The sequence below is a fragment of the Achroia grisella genome, unplaced genomic scaffold, assembly GCF_030625045.1.
Source record: "Achroia grisella isolate CSIRO2021 unplaced genomic scaffold, CSIRO_AGI_Agris_v1 utg7089, whole genome shotgun sequence".
Lineage (NCBI taxonomy): Eukaryota > Metazoa > Arthropoda > Insecta > Lepidoptera > Pyralidae > Achroia > Achroia grisella.
The window spans coordinates 12,510-32,639 of NW_026713000.1; positions in this window are offsets into that span (position 1 = coordinate 12,510).

A 20,130-nucleotide genomic window follows, 5' to 3' on the forward strand; every position below is an offset into this window, starting at 1 on the left:
AACTTAATATTTATTATAATAATTTATAAATTGTAAAAAAACTGTAAAAGTTTTACTATTTTGTCATAAAGTGTATATCTTTACGTACTTTACTTACATATAATGTTAAATTACTTACGCATTTTTAAAAATATACTTTTTAAAACATAAGAAATAATGTCCACTACGCGTATCAAATAAATAAAATTAAAGTCACATACATTATTGCTAAATTTAGGTTTATTGTATCAAATATATAATATATATAGATTTTTTAATTGATATACCTATCATCCACAGAAACGTAGACTTACTGTCTCTTTTATAAAGTAACTAACCTTCGTATATTTTCACATTTCTTTTAACGTAAGTACGTTAATGTAGTATACATTAAAATATCTAGCTGTTTCAAAAAATGTCGTTGGCAAATAAATAAACGTCGTAATTACCAATTACAATATATACGGAAAACACAAAGATTATTTTTTGGTGTTTCTTTCAAAGATAGTAATAAAAGCACTAGTTTACGTTAATTATAATCACGGGAATATGTAACTCTACCTCAATATTTCTATTTAATTCTTTACTTTAAGAATCTTTTTAATTAATTCGTATCGTAGTTAGTTCCACTGTATTGTAAATTCTAAAATATCAATGTGCCTTCATAAATATAAATTATATAAACAAACAGGAAGACTCCGTAATAGTTTTGTTCAATTGGGGACCGAAGCTTCGTCTACTTGATTCACGCGTTACATTGCGACACGGACGCGTGTTCGTGATATCGTGGTACGGGGAGAGAGAGCGAGCGCTGGCGGTCGATCGGCGACACGTAAAACTATCGAGGTGCATGAGGTGCGCAGAGCGCGGGGCCCGATTTTGAAGTAACAGTTTATCACGGCGTCGCATTAACGTTTACATCTACCTACTAAGTTGTCAATATAAAGCGTCCCGTTAAAATTGTTTCGCTTGGTACCTACATTCTTTTATTGTAACATCTCTATTCAGTGAAGATAACCACTTGTTATGATTTTAAACTGGTTTTCTGTATGCGAGAATATTGTGTTTATGGTACTTTGTATGCTCACTCTGTATTAAGTAATATTTAGGTACATTCTTGATTTGTTTGAAAATATAGTTGATTACTGAAAATATAATAATAATCTTTATTATTATATTTTATTTGGCCTTTATAAATACTCGTGAGTTATATCTTTATATTATATTAAATATTTCTTTTGTTTGTGGTAATTAATAATTAAAATAAATATGTCGAATCCTAATGATACGGTGAAAGCGTGTTTATTCAGTGAAACTGTTGAGTATCTTCAGTCAATGGGTACTGTCCGATTAATCAGTGACTGGATTACGGATACTTATGCTTTGCTGCCTTCTGCGTCACGTGATAGGCTTATCGTGCGGCTTTTTGAACTGAATGAGAACTATGCTAAATTTAATGAAGCGTGTTCTTGTCTCCTTGGCGGTTTGGACCCGGTGATTGATACGAAGGAGTATAAAGATACTCTAACCTTATCTAAGTCAATGCGGCCTATGGTAGATGAGTTGCGGCTTAGGTTTAGTGAGTTGCAGCCTGAATTGTTCCATGATCCCCCTACAGAGTCGAGTACTCCTAAGCGGCTTCCATTGATATCTTCCCCTCTAATGTGTATTAAAAATAAACTACCCGACTTACCTATTCCTACCTTTAATGGCCAAAGCGGATCCTATTTGAGCTTCGTCGACCAATTTGATAGTATTGTCGATTCCCAGCCTGACCTTAGCCCTACTAATAAGTTACAGTACCTTGTTGGTGCATTATCGGGTGAGCCTAAACGTCTACTATTACATTTACGTATTGAAGCAGAGAATTACCATATCGCTCGTGATTTGTTAAAGCGGAGATATCATAATACGCGAATACTGGCGGATACATATATAACACAGATCCTTACCTTACCTAACATACCACCTAAATTGAATGGATTACGTGCTTCGTTTCTCAACCCATTGTTAACAGCTTATCGTTGTTTAGAACGCTTAGAGCTACCTGTGACTAGTTGGTCATATATGCTAGTGCACATATGCCTTAATAAGTTGCCCCTGGAGTTAAAGGCTCGTTTTGAGCGGCGTTACGGTGGTGATAGTGATCGACTGCCCCAGTTTGATCAGATCATCACTTTTTTAGAGGATGAGTACCGCCACCATGATAATGTAGGTGATGCAGCATTAGTAGATTCTGCCCCAACTTCCCGTACGTTTGAACGAAGACCTAAATACTCGCATAACCAGCAATCTAACCACCCGCGTAGGGCCTATGTTTCCCAGGTACCAGTTTCCAATAAGAAGTGCCATATGTGTAATAGTGATTCCCATTATTTACGTGAATGTCCCCAATTTCGTGATATGAACCCACGTGACCGATCTTATTTTATTAAATCGTCTGGCCTGTGCTATCGATGTTTAGATAAACATTCGATAGCCAATTGCACACGTGATTACAGGTGTGCTGTCTGTGCTCGGTCCTCCCATCACACCTTACTGTGTTTTAACAATTCTCGAGATCCTGTTTATCCTAACCATCAGATTCGAAATAATACAAATTATCGCAATGCTGTTGTGCATAGTGCACCGCGTACATTACCTCCCCGCACGGGCGGGGGCCGTCCCCCTTATAACAGCCGTACTCCCTGTTGTGATTCTTCTCCTCCTACATACTCGCGACAAGATTGTCGTCATACGTCCCCTCCCCCGCGGTCACTTCCCGAGATAAAACATACCATAAGTCACGTGACCTCCCCGACCGTTCTATACATACCAACCATAGACGGAACTCGTCCCAATAACTAGGACCTGTATCCCCCCTTCTTTCTCACCACATATATCTATTCCCTCCAATTCCCTAGTCCTCCTACATACCGCCATTATTCATGTCAAATCGGCTTATGGTTATTTTATAAAGGCCTGTGCGTTATGTGATACAGGCGCACAAGGTTGTCTGCTTACTACCGACTTAGCTGTTGAGAGATTGAATGTCCCCTTATCATCAAACTCAATACCTATTCGCGGTATTGGCAACATTCAATCTGTATATTCCCGCGGTTCTATTTCCCTTACCTTTAAAACAGTTCATAGATCGTATCCGGTGATAACAACCCCTGCAGTGGTTGTTGATGTAATTGCAGGCCCCCATCCTGAGATTGAGTTGCCTAGGCCTGTCGTTAATAGTATTAATCACCTTTCCGTAGCGGACCCCTTCTTTTATAAACCAGGGCCTATTGAGGTATTGTTAGGTGCCGACGTGTTCGGTTATCTTATGCAACCTGAAAAATCGATTTCTCTTCCTCATGGTCTGACCGGCCTTTCAACCGTTTTTGGTTGTGTGTTGTCTGGCCCTGTTGCTGGTAATTTCCCCGACCTTGAACCCCCTATGACTGGCATTTCTCTATCCTAGGTCGTAGAGAAATTTTGGAAAATTGAGGAACTGCCTCAAGTTCTCAATCCCAATCCTGAGGAGTTAGAGTGCGAACGCATTTTTAAGAATGGCATTACCCGTAAGAGTGACGGTCGTTTTATGGTCCGACTTCCGTTTATCTCTGATCGTCCCCAGCTTGGTGAACCAAGTCTACAGCGGTTAAGTATTTCCTAAATTTAGAAAGACGTTTCAATGCCAACCCAGAGCTTCGTGAAAAATATATTATATTTATGCGTGAGTACATAGATCTTCACCATATGTCTCCCATTTCCTATAATCCATCATTACGTGAGCATTATTATATTCCCCATCACGGAGTGTTTAAGGCCGACGACCACTCTAAAATTCGTGTTGTTTTTAATGGAAGTAGCCCAACCTCTAATGGTATTTCATTAAACCAGTGTTTACACACAGGTCCCAAGCTCCAACGAGATATCACTCATATCCTTCTTAATTTCCGTAGACATGCTGTGGTCTTTGTGACAGACATAAAAATGGTGTTCCGGATGACCTGGGTGCACCCCAATGATCGTCGGTATCAGTTAATCTTGTGGCGTGAATCCCCATCTGCATCTCTTGTTACGTACGAGTTAGCTACTAATACTTACGGCCTACGGTCTAGTCCCTACATTTCCATTCGTACTCTTTTAGAGCTTGCTGAACGTGAGCGCTCATCATACCCACAAGCAGCTGCTGTTCTGGAAAATGATAGTTATGTTGATGACTGCCTAACCGGAGCGAGTTCACTCGGTGAAGCTCAAATATTAAAAACAGAACTTCAGTCCCTAATGGCCTGTGGTGGTTATGAGTTGAGAAAATGGATCAGTAATAAACCCGAATTGCTCAAAGACATACCCCTCGAACATCTACAGAGTCCATATGAATTTCATGACCCAGATAACCCACCAACCATTCCTGTACTTGGTATTCAGTATAATCCGACTGCAGATTCCTTTACATTCAGTTTTTCCTTTAACCCTCAGAAGTCCCTAACCAAGCGTACAGTTTTCTCCCTCATCGCTCGTATTTATGATCCATGTGGATGGATATCTCCAGTTGTATTTAAAGCCAAAGCGTTTATACAACGTTTATGGATGTCGGGCCTCAACTGGGATGATCCTCTTAACCAATCCCTTTCTGATGAGTGGTTATTATTTGTACAAGACCTGCAAATTATCAAACAGCTGAGCATTCCTCGTCGGATATTGCCTGCGGATGCCACTTCCATTTCCTTACACGGCTTTTGTGATGCTTCGGAGGCTGGTTATGCAGCTGTTGTATACCTTAGACTGAATCCTCTTCTGGCCATTGCTCCGTCCATCTCCTCATTTCTAAGAGTAAGATTGGCCCTATCCGTACTCGTCTCACAATTCCCAAGTTGGAATTGCAATGAGCTGTGCTCCTCACAAAATTAATTCATCACGTTACCATCTGTCTACAGAAGGTAATCGTGTTGGATGCTATCCATAGTTGTACGGACAGCAAAATTGTGCTGGCATGGATAAAGACTCCTCCTCACCCGCTTCAAACATTCGAAGCAAACCGCGTGTCTCAAATCACCTCATCCGATTTCCCTTCCGAGTGGCATCATGTTCCTGGTTCTATTAACCCTAGCGATTGCGCTTTCCGAGGTCTTAGCGCATCGTCTCTTCTTAACCATGATCTATGGTGGTCTCCTTCCTGGTTGACAGAGACCCTAATCATTGGCCTATTGGTGCAGACTTAACAAACAATCCTATTGATTCTTTACCTGGCCTTCGCTATTTGTTAATTGAAATACCTACGCGAGCTATGGATCTCTCGTTTCTCCTCGACCGGTATAGTTCCTTAAATGAACTAGTCGGAGTGTTAGGCTTTATTCTGCGTTTTATTTATAATGTTAAAAATGTTAATTTACGTGTTATTAATCCTTACCTTTCTGTTGACGAACGACGTAATTCTTTGTTGATGCTTATTAAAGCAACCCAGTTACATGCATTTTCTAACGAGATAGAATCCTTAATATGCGGTAATGTTATTAAATCCCCTTTAAAACGGCTGTCGTGTTTCCTAGATGAAAACGGTTTAGTCAGAGTTGGCGGACGTATACGTAACTCTGAACTCCCATACGATGCTCGTCCCCATTACTTTTACCTAAATCTGGCCCCCTTGTTAAATTAATAATTTCCCATTATTATATCGAAAATTCTCATGCTGGTCCTAATGCCTTACATGCTATCCTTTCCCGTGAATACTGGATATTATCGGCCCGACGTGCTATTCAAAACATAATATTTCATTGTCTCTCTTGTTACCGCTTTAAAGCATCCGTATCTCAACCCCCTATGGGTGATCTACCCAGGGACCGGGTTACATCGGCTAGACCATTTTCTCGTGTTGGCACTGACTTTGCGGACCCTTTCTATACTAAAGTACAATCCTATCGAAATAAGAAAATAGTAAAGAGTTATCTGTGTGTATTTGTTTGCCTGTCAACTAAAGCGGTACATTTGGAAGTAGTCTTCATCTTTTCTTCGACTAGCAACACCAACGACAGTTGTCATTTTCAGCTGGCCGTAATAAATAAATAATTTTTAATAGTCTATCACACGAATATTATATTTTCGACATCGTTATTAGTGATATAATAGTGCAATAAGTGTCGATTATTGTTTGTGTACAATTTGGTAGTGTATTATTTGCAAAAATCGACATTAAAATAGTGCACCGGCCATCTGTCAAACTTCTTTCGTTGGTAAACAACTAATTTTAAAACTATTTTATAACTATTTGTTGGCCTTGTTCAAAGAATTTCATAATATATACAAGTTTTATAGAAAATATTCACATCAAGTTAAATTGATATTAATAATTGTGAAGTTCAGTTGTTGCGTACGTCGAAGGAAAAAATATACCCACAAAATATATTGTAAGTAATTTTATGTTTTATATTAATGTAATTTGAAGGAAAGGAGCACAATCTAATTCCATTTACTTAATCTTGTAAAATATAGGTCGTATACCTAACAAAAATTATTCAAAATTTTACACATAAAATAAGTAAGGTTCAGTTGCTGTTCTCGTTGTGATACTTTTTTTAGAAATAACTCACTTCACTCTCCCTAGTAACTATTCATATATTCAATAATGTCACTATCTACCCGTTCCACAACTGCACGGCAGACAGTGAGGATGGTTGAAGTGGCCCTACAAGAACTTCAGGCATCGAAAGATCTCAGTGACAAGTTGATCAGGGAGAGAGAAGAGAGTGAAGATGAAATTTTAAAAATTATAAATAAAAATACCCAATTAAAATCAGAATTGTCAGAACTTCATAATAGCCATCAGGAAGTTATTGAGCAGCGGGATCAGCTTCAAGAACTAATAAGTAGCTTTCATCAATGTAGTGACACTCATGAACAAGCCTTGAGGCGTATCACTGAATTGGAACTTGAGTTAAAGCAGGCATATTCTAAAATCAATGATCTAGACACAAGATTGGAATCTCGACAAAGTAATGAGATTAGTAATTTATATGAGGAACTTATTAGTGTTGACTGTGTGCCTCCTTCTACTACAGTTCCATGCACCCATCCTGTTGTAATTGACCTTACTAGTGATACATCACCTAAATTAGGCAACTATAACAGTAACATTTGTATGTTGAGTAATAATAAATTAAAAAAATATTTAAAACTAAAAAAGTTTATAATTAAGAATCGGAATATATTAAATAAGCGTTGCAAAAAGGGACAATTATTGAAAAAAAAAAACACTTTGAATAATTTAAAATTGCATGATTATATTAATAAGTGTAATAATAAGTTAGTGGAAAGCCAAGTTATATGACATTGATACAGACTACCTAACTTCAAAAATCAATAGTTTAGAATCTTCGCTTCATGATTTAAATACAAAGTATATTATCTCTCAGAAACAAATCCAGGAGCATATTTTAGCAATGGATGATCTGATTGATGTCAGTAAATACAATGCTGACCGTTTTGAGTCGTTGACTAAGCATTGTACATGTAATCACACAAATATATCAAATAATAATTCAGTTGTAACTGTGCTGGAAAATGAAGTTCAGGGTGTTTGTGCCAGTGACTGTAACCCTAAGAGTAGCACAATGGTGTTCTCTGACAGAATAGGCTGTAACTTTGGGTCTATTTTGAAGTATCATCTTAAGGGTGATTTATTAAACTACTGTATGCCAGAAGCATCATTCACACAAAGAATAAATAAACGACAGTCTACGAAAATGAACAATATGACCACAATTGTGTTATTTTTTGGTAATAGTATTCAATTAAATAGGCAGGATGTAATTAAAGGAATTGAATATTTATTACAATTAAATGTGTATAAGATTGTATTGTGCGCTTTTCCTTACACAAATAGACATCTTCATAAAAAAATTAACAGTAAGGTACATTACCTGAATAACTTATTACATACATTGACATGTCGTCATAGTGACATTTTTACATTTTTTGATACTAATAGTTTTATTAGTGATTTTTATTTGACAAAAGATACAATGTATCTTTCTAAATCATCTAAAAATAAAATAGCCACTTTAGTGGCTTATAATATTGACTACATGAACAGTTTACATGGTAAACTTAAACATAAAAATACTGACATAACAAATAATTCTATTAATATTTGTGACATAAGTACTATGACTGCAGATTTAAACTGCTCACAAAGACAAAGGGAAAGCAATCAGAATTAATAATTGTTCATCAGAACATACAAAGTTTTCCCGGCAGCGAGTTAATTATACAATTATTTTTAGAAAAGTATAATATTGATATTGTCTGTTTCACAGAACATTGGCTTAAAGAGAGCAATATGATGTTCAATTTAAATAATTATAACGTTGTCAGCTGCTTCAATAGAAAGTCAGTTAACAGAGGCGGGTCTATGATAATTGCAAGAAATAATATTAAAGTAAAGGAACGTGCTGACATTGTTAGACTTTCTATTGAGTGTTGTATAGAATTATCTTGTATAGAACTAGAAAATTATATCCTTATATGTGTGTACAGGCCTCCTAATAGTGATTACAATGTTTTTGAAGGGGTGATGGAGGATATTTTAAAAAAAGTATTTAATAGTATTAAAAAAATTATTGTATGTGGAGATTTTAACGTTGATATTCTTTGTAACACACCCACATGTACAAAATTTATTAGTTTATTTCAGTCGTTTGATTTATGTCATGTCTTTCATGAACCCACTCGTGTAACTGCCACGTCTGCTACTTGTCTTGACAATGTTTTTTGTAACTGCGAGTATACAGAAAAATTCATAATAAATAAACTTCCTTCAGATCACTGTGGTCAAGTTGTTAAGTTTAGCAGTCAAATCAATAAAGTCAACAATAATAAAAAATCAAAAAGACAAATAAATGTTTACAATATTAATAAATACAAAAGCGCGATTAAAAATAAATTGGATTTGCTGTTACAATCTAGTAATAATCCTGATTATCTTTACACCAAGCTAATTAATATTTTATCCGGAGAATATGAACAATTTTTCAAGAAAAAAGAAGTTCATGTTAAATCTAAATTCACGGAATGGGCAACAGTAGGAATACTTAAAAGTAGAAATATTTTGTTTGATTTATACGATCAAAAAAAATATCGATTTGATGACAAATTCACCACTTATGTGAAAAATTATTCTAAAATTTTTAAAAAAGTTTGTAGTTATGGCTAAGTCTAATTATTTTAATAAACAAATTAAGCAGTCTTCTGACAAAATTAAAACCATCTGGAGCATTATAAATAAAGAAACTGGAAGATCTAAAATAGCCTGTAATCAATTTACATTAAATTATGATAATAAATTAATAACAACAACAAAAGATGTAGTTAATATTTTTGAAGATTTTTTTGTTAATATTCCGATTGATATTACATCTTCTCTGGACTCATCTCAATCTCGAGCAAAAAAATTACTAGAGACTAATATCGGTTGTTGTTCTTTAAGATTTAAATTTTCACATGTTAGCCCCTTTCATATCATAAAAATATTCAAACAGCTAAATTTAAAAAATACGGAAGACCTTTGGGGCATGTCTGTAAAAGTAGTTAGTTCTTTCATAGATATTGTTGCTCCATATCTAGCCACTATTTTTAATAAATGTATTGATAATGGCGTTTTTCCACATTTAATGAAATTTAGTAAATTAATCCCACTATTTAAATCAGGAGATAAATTTGAGCCAGGGAACTATAGACCTATATCTATTTTGCCAGTTCTAAGTAAGGTGTTTGAAAAGATAATGTTAAATCAAATGTTACAACACTTCAGGGTTAACGGACTGCTTCACAGTCAGCAATATGGTTTCACCGCCGGCAAGTCTACCACTGACGCAGGTGTTGCGCTAATGACACATATTTTCGAATCTTGGGAGAAGTCACAGGATGCACTCGGAGTTTTTTGTGACCTATCAAAGGCATTTGATTGTGTGGATCATAAAACGCTTTTGTACAAGCTCGAACATTATGGTATAAGAGATAATGATCTAAAATTAATGAGAACTTATTTAGAGGATAGGGTCCAAACTGTAGATATTGACGGTGTAAAATCTAAGGGAGCTAATATTAAGATGGGCGTTCCACAAGGGTCAATCTTAGGCCCCTTTCTCTTTTTAATCTACATAAATGACCTTCCCTTTATGGTAGAGAAAATTGCAGATATAGTGCTGTTTGCGGATGATACTTCGTTAGTGTTTAAAATTGGACGTCAAAGTAATCAATTAGACGATGTAAATTGTGCTATGTCTGCAATATTAAATTGGTTTACATGTAATAACCTATTATTAAATTCCAGCAAAACAAAGTGTATAAAATTTACACTTCCTAATGTAAGACTAATAAATACACAGTTATTGCTTAATGACGAAATAGTAAATTTTGTTAATGATACAGTTTTTTTAGGTATTACAGTAGACTCGAAATTACAATGGGGGCCCCATATTTCAAAATTGGCCAGTAGACTCAGTTCTGCTGCATATGCAATTAGAAGAATTAGGCAATTAACAGACGTGGCGACGGCTAAACTTGTATATTTTAGTTATTTCCATAGCATAATGTCTTATGGCATACTGCTGGGGTAAAGCAGCCGATATAAATACTATATTTGTTTTACAAAAGAGAGCCATACGTTCTATTTATGGTATGGGTTCAAGAGAGTCATTACGTCAGTGCTTTAAAGACTCAAATATCCTCACAGTTACTTCACAATACATTTATGAAAATATTATGTATACACGGAAGAACTTAGAGAGTTTTAAAAAACTCAAAGACTGTACAAGTAGAAACTTACGCAATATAAATAAGCTTATTTTACCTAAATGCCGTCTGCACAAAATCAGTAATTCATTCTATGGTAATTGCATAAGATTTTATAATAAACTGCCAGAATCTGCATTAAATCTGACAGAGAGGCAATTCAAATCTTATATTAAACAATTTTTATGTAAGAAAGCCTATTACAGGATAGACGAATTCATAGATGACAACATATCAAGTAAATAATTAGTTTATTAGCATACAACGTTATAATTTTATTTTCTCATTGCTTTCTTGATTTAATTGATTGATTTTAGAAATATGAAAGCGTAGCGGTTTTTGTATTAATTGCCGCATGCATTCTTATGTAAAATGTGAATACTATAACTATCAGATGGCAATTGTGAGTAGCTTTGACGTGGTCTAGTGTTTTGAGTAGTCATGCTCACTAAAATGTCCAGACTTGTGGCGGCGTGGTGGGCCGGGTCATTGGGCTCCCTAAAATATGGTCGAGCGCAGTGATGGCTAGCTCATCCGTCATACTCGTGAACGGGTGCTGCTTGTAGGGACTGGTCTGCTCTAATCACTATGACTGATTTCCTCTTATTAATTGTTTAACCAGTTGGTTATGTATTCAATATTTTTTCTTTTTGAGTATTTAATTGAATTAGTGCTAATTGGTGGTTTGTATTCACACACTTAAACTTAAAAATGTAAAGTAATAATAAAATTATTTAAAAGAGCAACACGCAAGTTTCTTGCTCGTTCTTCTTGTAATGAGACAGCTTTCCGAACGAGCGGTAGATTAAAAAAATGTAATGACTATTCAAAAGTGCTTCAATGTAAGTTTATTTGAATAAATGATTTTCTATTCTATTCTATTCTAGTATCCGACCTTACGACTGAATCGTTCCTATCTACCTTTACCCGATTTGTTGCGCGTCGCGGATTACCTACCCTTATACGTTCGGATTGTGGACGAAATTATTTAGGAGCGAGTAACTATATTAGAGAGCTTGATTCATTCCTGTCCCAAAAGCATGATGATCTTGCTTCACAACTAGCCCGCAAGAATATAAATTGGGTATTTGACCCACCGGCCTGTCCTCACTGGGGAGGATTGTTTGAAGCAGCCGTTAAGTCTGCCAAGACGCACCTTAAACGAGTAATCGGTGAAAATCCCCTTACCTTTGAGGAATTGACCACTGTATTTGCAAACATTGAGTCTGTACTTAACTCTCGGCCTTTGTGTTCCTTATCTCAAGATCCCAATGATCTTGAAGTGTTAACCCCTGGTCACTTTCTCATTGGTCAACCCCTTACTGCGTTACCCGAGTACCCATTGAGAGACGAGAAGCAGCATCGCATTTCACGCTTTCACTTATTGCAACAAATTACTCAACATTTTTGGTCGCGGTGGCATTCAGAGTACCTATCAACCCTTCAAACTCGTAATAAGTGGACTTCTCCTATGAATCCTCCTAATGTTGATGAATTGGTTTTGATAAAGGATGACAACCTCCCTCCTTTGGAGTGGCGCCGCGGACGTATAGTACAGTTATTTCCTGGTCAAGACGGTGTAATTCGAGTGGTCGAGGTCAAAACCTCTACTGGTTCCTTAAAACGTTCTCTTACAAAACTGATACGCCTCCCTATTGAGTAATATATTGTATAGCCCCTTTACCTTGTAATTTTTCCCTTAATTTTGATAATTTGTTCCGTAAACATCATAGCTGTTTAGAGCGGGGGCTATGTTCAAAATATACCCTGTATCATCGTAAGCACAGATTATTATATTAGAGTCCGTTAGTTTGTGTTCGAGCGGCTTCCCTTCCCCTCCCTTACCTAGTACTGAACCGACTGTACGGCGGCCATGACGCGCGCGCATTGTGTTGTGAATTAAAATAAATTAGAACTGTGAAACCTACTGTGAAACTGGAAAGCTAGCGAAGATACCTTCGAGACCCTGAAGCCCAAGAAATCCGCAGAACCATACAGGTACGAAACTGACGCTTCCACTCATTTTTCACTATATATATACAGAGAGTAAATTCCCTAACATTTTGGTAGCAGAGTAGTTTCCCAAACATAGATTAATACTGTAAAATTACTATGTATTTGTACGGAAACGACAAAAATATATTTTTGTGCTGCGACAAAAATCCTTACTAATACTCGTATTATAAATGCGAAAGTAACTCTGTCTGTCTGTCTGTCTCGCTTTCACGCCAAAACTACTGAACCGATTTGAATGAAATTTGGTATACAGATAGTCTAGAGCCTGAGAACGGACATAGGCTACTTTTTAATGCGAAAAAAGGGTTGTAAGGGGTTAAAAGGGGGGATGAAAGATTGTATGGAAGAATCGTCATTTTTATAGCTAGAAGCTTGAAACTTATTTTTTAGGCTGCTGATTGAGTTGTATGGAATTCTATATGGAAATTAGTCATTTTTGAAGCTAAAACGATGAAACTTATTAATTTGACTTATATTGTATTAATTGAGTTAAATATTTTTTCATTATTTACGCGGACGAAGTCGCGGGTACAGCTAGTAATATTAATATAATTAAAAAACTATTTCAATGAATACGGTACTCTGTGAACGGAATACGGAACGTTTATGGTGCTCTGTGATTTGTTTAAAGTAAATAAATTTATTTGTTTAAAGTTTTTACAATTATGTACAAATTTAAAAAGATGTGCCCATATCATTTTAATTTTATATGGATACCTACGTACTTACATATGTATCTATAGCAGAAAAAAAAAAATAATTTGTAGGTTAGATTAATATTATTAATGATTATAAATAATTTGTATAAAATATGCTTTTATATTCAAAATTATTAACCTTATTTTTTCATTACAATAGAATAGACTTTCTTTATTTTATTTTATTAAATGTCTATTAATAAAATTAAAATAAAAGAACAAGTGAACGCTGCAGTTTATTTTGTAATTTTTGAACGCAATAAAAATTGTTTCAAATCAACCAACTAGTGTATTAACCCAATAATTTAAAGCTTTTCGAAGAAATAGGCGCGAATTGAATAGTTCTCAAAAAATATTTATATTTATTGTTAGTTTCACTGCAAATAGTTTATTTTTCCTTATATAAATAATAATTACGTCGTATATAGTTGTTAAATACCTATCTTAGTATCATGCCTGAGGGGGACGGCGACGTCCCGCCTCCGGGCCGAAAAACTGCAAGGAGACAAGATATCTCCTGAAATGATTACTTTTATAGTACACCTTACATAAAACCTGGTTATAAGAGAATCTTTCCAGAAAACACAGTGGTGAGTGGCGAATACACTTTATTTATCACAAGCTCCACTGGAGAAAAAATTAGAAAACCAAAATCCATTGGTGATGGCCAATCTATTTAAGAATGATGTCAAGGGCGTGCTTAATATTAAGCGTATTAATGCAACTAAAGTCTGTGTGGCATTTAAACAATTAAATAATGCGAATATTTTTTTGCACAATGAGGACTTTCTCAATAAGCACAACTATCATACACACATTCCAACAGCAGGGGTGGAAACAATTGGAGTGCTCAGGTTTGTATCCACAAGTATAAGCAATGAAGAGCTGTTTAAAAAGCTTACCTGTACGTATGAGATCATAAGTGTAAATAGGTTTACAAAAAAAGTAGATGGAGAAGTTAAACCGTTTGGTTCAGTTAGATTGACTTTTTTGTCTGGAAGTCTTCCAGACTATGTGTATTTAGATATCTTTAGATATAGAGTATATGAATATATGGCTCCTCTTTTGCAATGCTATAAATGTTTCAAATTTAACCATGGCGCAAAATTCTGTAAATCTGCTCAAAAGTGTTCAATATGTGCAGGTGATCATCACTATTCTGAATGTAAAGCAGAAACGATTAAACAATGTATTAACTGTGGAGGTCAACACCTTGCTATCTCTCGAGATTGTCCTGTTAAAAAGTATAAAATGGAGGAAAAAACAATAAAATTAAATATGCTCAAGCTGTGAATTTTAAAAATGTTGACCCAAACAATATTACAAAAAACTATGACACTAACTTCCCCACATTACGTTCTAGTTCTAGAAACAATAATAATACTCAAGTAAAAATAAATAATAAATCATCTACGGAAAAATCCCCATTATCAAGTACACAAGATGAAAATAAAATTGAAAAAAATTCTTAAAAGTGATCATGTACTAAATGGTCTTATTGGAGCATTAGTCTCCTTAGGAAATTATAGCAGGGCACTGACGTCCTCAGTTATTAAGGACATATTAATAAAAAGTTTTAAAAGTGATTAAGTCATTTATTAGAATATCTCAATTCAATATACAAACTATGTATAATAAAAAACCTTTACTTATTCATTATATTCATGAGAATTATATAGATATTTGCTTACTAAATGAAATATGGTTGAGACTCTCTTTGCCACTTTAACATGCCTGGTTATAACTATGTAAATCAAAATGATATAGATGGATATGGAGGTGTAGGTATATTAATAAAAAACGATTTTAAATATACAATTGTACTCATACCTTTTTATGACTTCATGCAATCTGTAGCTATAATATTAAAAACACAATTAGGTAACCTATCTGTTGCGGACCACGAGTCGGCATCGAAAATATGTAAATAAATTTGTGTATAAATTTGTATTTTTCCAGTGTTTTGACTATTGTTTAGGTTAGACTATTGTTTGTACCGTATACCCTTTGTAGCGGCATGGATACTGTGAATTCTATGTCCGCCCATTGTGTAAATTCTTAGGGATCACAGCTTTAGTGTAGTCTGAACACGTGGCATTTAGTCGCACGTGGTTTTTGGTAGTTTTTTATATTGTTACTATTGTATTTAATTTTAAATGTGTGCGTATTCGCTGTTCCGGCCCGTCGGTCACCGACATGTGCAGGAATTGTCGGGAGGGTGGGACGGCCGACGCGCACAGCTCGGCGGGGGTGGGGAAGGACGCGCTCGGGCGCCCGTAAAAGGCGGGTTGGTTCTCGTTCGCGCTCTAATAAATCCGACCCATCCAGTTATCGTCCTATCAGCCTCCTCAAGGCTATAGGCAAGCTGTACGAGCGACTCCTCCTCGCCCGCCTAAAGGAGTTTATATACTCCAAAGGCCTGCTCATCAATGAGCAGTTTGGCTTCCGCGCCAAACACTCATGTGTCCATCAAGTGCACCGCATCACGGAGCACATTCACAAAAACACTCTGTACTTCGCCACCAAGTCCCCCAAAGGCGGTACAGGCGTCCTATTTTTCGATGTGGCTAAGGCTTTCGATAAAGTCTGGCACAATGGCTTGATTTACAAGCTTCATCAGTTAGGTGTAAAAATTGACGAAAGTAGCTTCACTTTGCGATCTGTGCTTGTGTTGCAACTTTTTATATTGCAACACTAAAATAGAATTTATATTTTATGTAATATGGCAACATTCTTCCCTTCTTCTCGCCGCTACATCGGAGACAATACAGTGCTGTGAACATATTTTGGATTTTATTTAAAATATCACCATCTCATCACGTCAGCTTCCTTCAAAACACCAATAACATTCCGCTGCTGCTCATGGTCCTTCGACATATACAAAAAAAACAAGATTGGTGAATGGTGCAAATTCATAAGTGCTGCAAAACATTCTCCGCAAGTAAATTGGTAGCCATTTTTATTCAAGTTGGGTGGCAGTACGCGTACGCAAGAAATAAGAATATTCGTCACGCGCTGCAATACTACCATACCAGAAAAAGAGAGAAGATATCTTTTAACACAAGAAAAAACGAAACGCAACATCAACACTTCAGTCAAACGTCACTCAAGTGTCAAGCGTAATAAAGAAGTGCGATAGACTTATTCAACGATACGTAAGTGTGAACGGGACAACAACAAGTTACGTCGTACTATTCGACACCAAGCTTACTACTTCGGCAAGATTCGTCTGGTTGTAGATGAGAAAAAAGGCCACGCTTCCGGCTACATTTTATTCGCGACAGCAAGTTCCAAGTTACGAACGCCATTTTTTTTTCTGTTTCGAAACTTTGTTTTGTGAAAGTTTTAAAAGTGTTTAAAATAGTTTATTTAAGCATAGTAATAACCTTGTTAATTAGTATCTCAATCGTAATTGTAATTGTAACTGGTGGATTGGTCGGTACGCGATGGAGGAAGAATTAAAGAAAAAATTGCCGGTCGCGGTTACGTGAAAGGCAATATCACGCGTCTTTTGAAATTAACCGAATTAGATCTCACTCCGTATTCTGTCGAATATCTAAAAGGTAAACGTGAACGCTTAATTACTTCTTTTCAAGAATACGAAACTTACTGCAAGGATATTCTAACTTTTGACGAAAAAGATTCAGAGGTAGAAAATGTAGAATTGATAGAGGAAAATTACTTTCGTATCTTGACTCGATTAGACGAAGAGATAAAACGTAAAACCTTCACGCAACCTTCCCATCCACCGGCCACAAGAATGTCACTACCAGCTATTTCAATCAAAAGCTTCGATGGTAAGTTTTCAGGATATGTACTCTTTATAAATTTATTTACATCTCTGATACATCTAATGATCGGAGCATAGATTTAATACAAAAACTGTATTACTTAAGATCATTTCTGAAAGATGAGCCTCTTGATTTAATAAAAAATTTGCCTATCTCTAGTGACAGCTATAACGATGCATTAAAAATTTTAAAAGACCGCTATGACAATAAATATAAAATAATTAGTGGCCATATTTATACATTGTTAGATCTCAAAAATATAAGCAAGTCAACGGCCACCAATAGTTTGTTTTAGGGATTTATTAGGGAGTTTGTGTCATGTGTTAGACAACAATTAGCTGCTATTAAAAATCATGAGCCTGATGTCCTTAAGTGGGACCCAATTTTGATATGTATATTGTGTCGTAAATTAGATCCGTTCACGGCACGTGCATACCAAATGGAGCGTGATCATAACACCAAGCCTATGCTCGGAGAATTCCTCGGCTTTATAGAAAAAAGAGCCTTGGCGCTGGAGAATGCCGAGCAGGGTCACAATACTTTGCAACATCAATCATCAGAGAAAGTGACAGCACATGCTACAACAATGTCGTCATGCAACTACTGTAAGTCGAATCATAAATTAATTTTATGTAAAAAATTTCAATTAATTCCAGTAAATGATCGAATTCAATTTATTAAAGAAAATAACAGGTGTACCATATGCTTGGGCAAACACATGGGCCGATGTAAATTTCACTTTCGGTGTTCAGAGTGCAAGGGCTCTGACAACACTCTGTTACACTGCAATACTGTAACACCGGCACCACCAGTCACATTGACTAGCAATTGTACTAATAATAATGTACTTCTTCCCACAGCAAAGATAAGGGTCAACGGAAGAGATGGTACTGAATTTCATTTACGAGCGCTACTAGATAGCGGCTCCCAAATATCCTTTATTACAACAAAAATTGTAAATATTTTAAATTTAACACCAAATGAGAGCAAAATAAGTATTATTGGCATAGCTAATAAAAGTAGTATGGTCAATTATTGCATTCCAATACAAATTCATTCCTTAACATCAGCCTTTGAAACTACAGTTAATTGTCATGTGGTAGATCAAATCACCTGCAACCTACCTCAAAACAAAATTGACTTACAAAATATATATATACCTATTGATGCAATGCTTGCTGATGACAAGTTTCATGCACCAGGTGAGATAAACATGTTGATCGGTTCTGATGTATTCTTCCAGGTGTTGAATGGGAGCCAGCGACCCACACAACTATCCGTGATGCCGCAGTTGATCAGCTCACAACAGCCATCATCGGTAGAATGTGTGGGCAACAGCTTCATGCAGCAGCCTGGAGTATACCTTATAAGCACTCACCTGGGTGACGTAATCGGAGGTACTCTACCCCATTATATATATAAACCTAGTTGCAACAAAGTTGTGCTGAAATGTGAATTAGGTATCAGGGATATGCTTAATAAGTTTTGGTCTCATGAAAGGGTTCCTGAAGTTTATACTGAAAAGAGTTCAGAACAGGAACTCTGCGAACAGACATTTTTAAATACTGTTAAATTGGAAAATAATCAATTTGAAGTAGCCATACCCTTAAAATTACCCCTCTCAGAAGTTGATGAAACTCTGGGTGAATCATTTAAATTTGCAGTCAAAAGATTTAATAATTTAGAAAAGAAATTGCATTCTAACCCTCAATTATTTATAAAATATCAGCAATTTATCCATGAATATTTATCACTCAAACATGCCCATTATGTGGATATTGAGTGCTATGACTCAAATAGAAGTCCAGTGTACTTTCTTCCCCATCACGCAGTCATTAACATGAATAGTAAAACAACCAAACTGCGAGTTGTTTTTGATGGATCTATGAAAACAAATAAGAAAATTTCAGTAAATGACTTACAATTAAATGGGCCTGTGGTCCAGCGTGAGTTATTTGATATAATTTTATTATTTAGATTAGGCAAGTTTACATTCACTGCTGACATCAAACGTATGTTCCGGAATGTAAAAGTAAATCCTAAATTTACCTCTCTCCAAAATATACTCTGGAGGGACGACCCTAATGAACCCATAAGGTGCATTAGACTAGATACTGTTACATATGGTTTAAAGACATCAAATTATTTAGCCACGCGTTGTTTACACGAGTTAGCGATTAGACATCAGGACACATATCCTCTAGCATCCGCAATAATAATAAACAATATTTATGTTGATGACATCATTTATTCTGACAATGACTTGAAAACTACTCTTGATGCAAAAGACCAATTGTGCAATTTACTCAGTTTAGGAAGTTTCTTTACTCACAAATGGTCTTCAAATGATGATAGAATTTTGTCTAATATTTCATTGAGTGAAGAACAGTTTGATAGTCGAGATCTTAGTAAAAATAATTATACTATGAAAACATTAGGATTATGCATCAATATAAAAAAAGATCAGTTTGTAATTTCATCTCCGGAGCCATTTGAATCTACACATGTTACAAAAAAAAGGATACAAAGCTATATAGGTAGGTTCTATGATCCTATGGGCTTTGTAAGCCCCATTGTAGTGACAGCAAAAGCCATCATGCAAAAACTGTGGATATCAGATACTAATTGGAATGATAGTCCACCTCCACATATTCTCCAGGAGTGGCTTCAGTTCACTAGTGATCTAGCTATGATGGAACCTCTGTTACTAGAAAGAAATATAGACATTTCAGAAGCACATACGGTTGAACTGATCGGCTTTGCAGATGCTTCGAGTACGACTGCCTATGGTTGCTGTGTGTATCTACGATACATATATTCGTCAGGTACTGCTTATACACATTTACTCTGTTCCAAATCAAGAATAAATCCCATTCATAAAA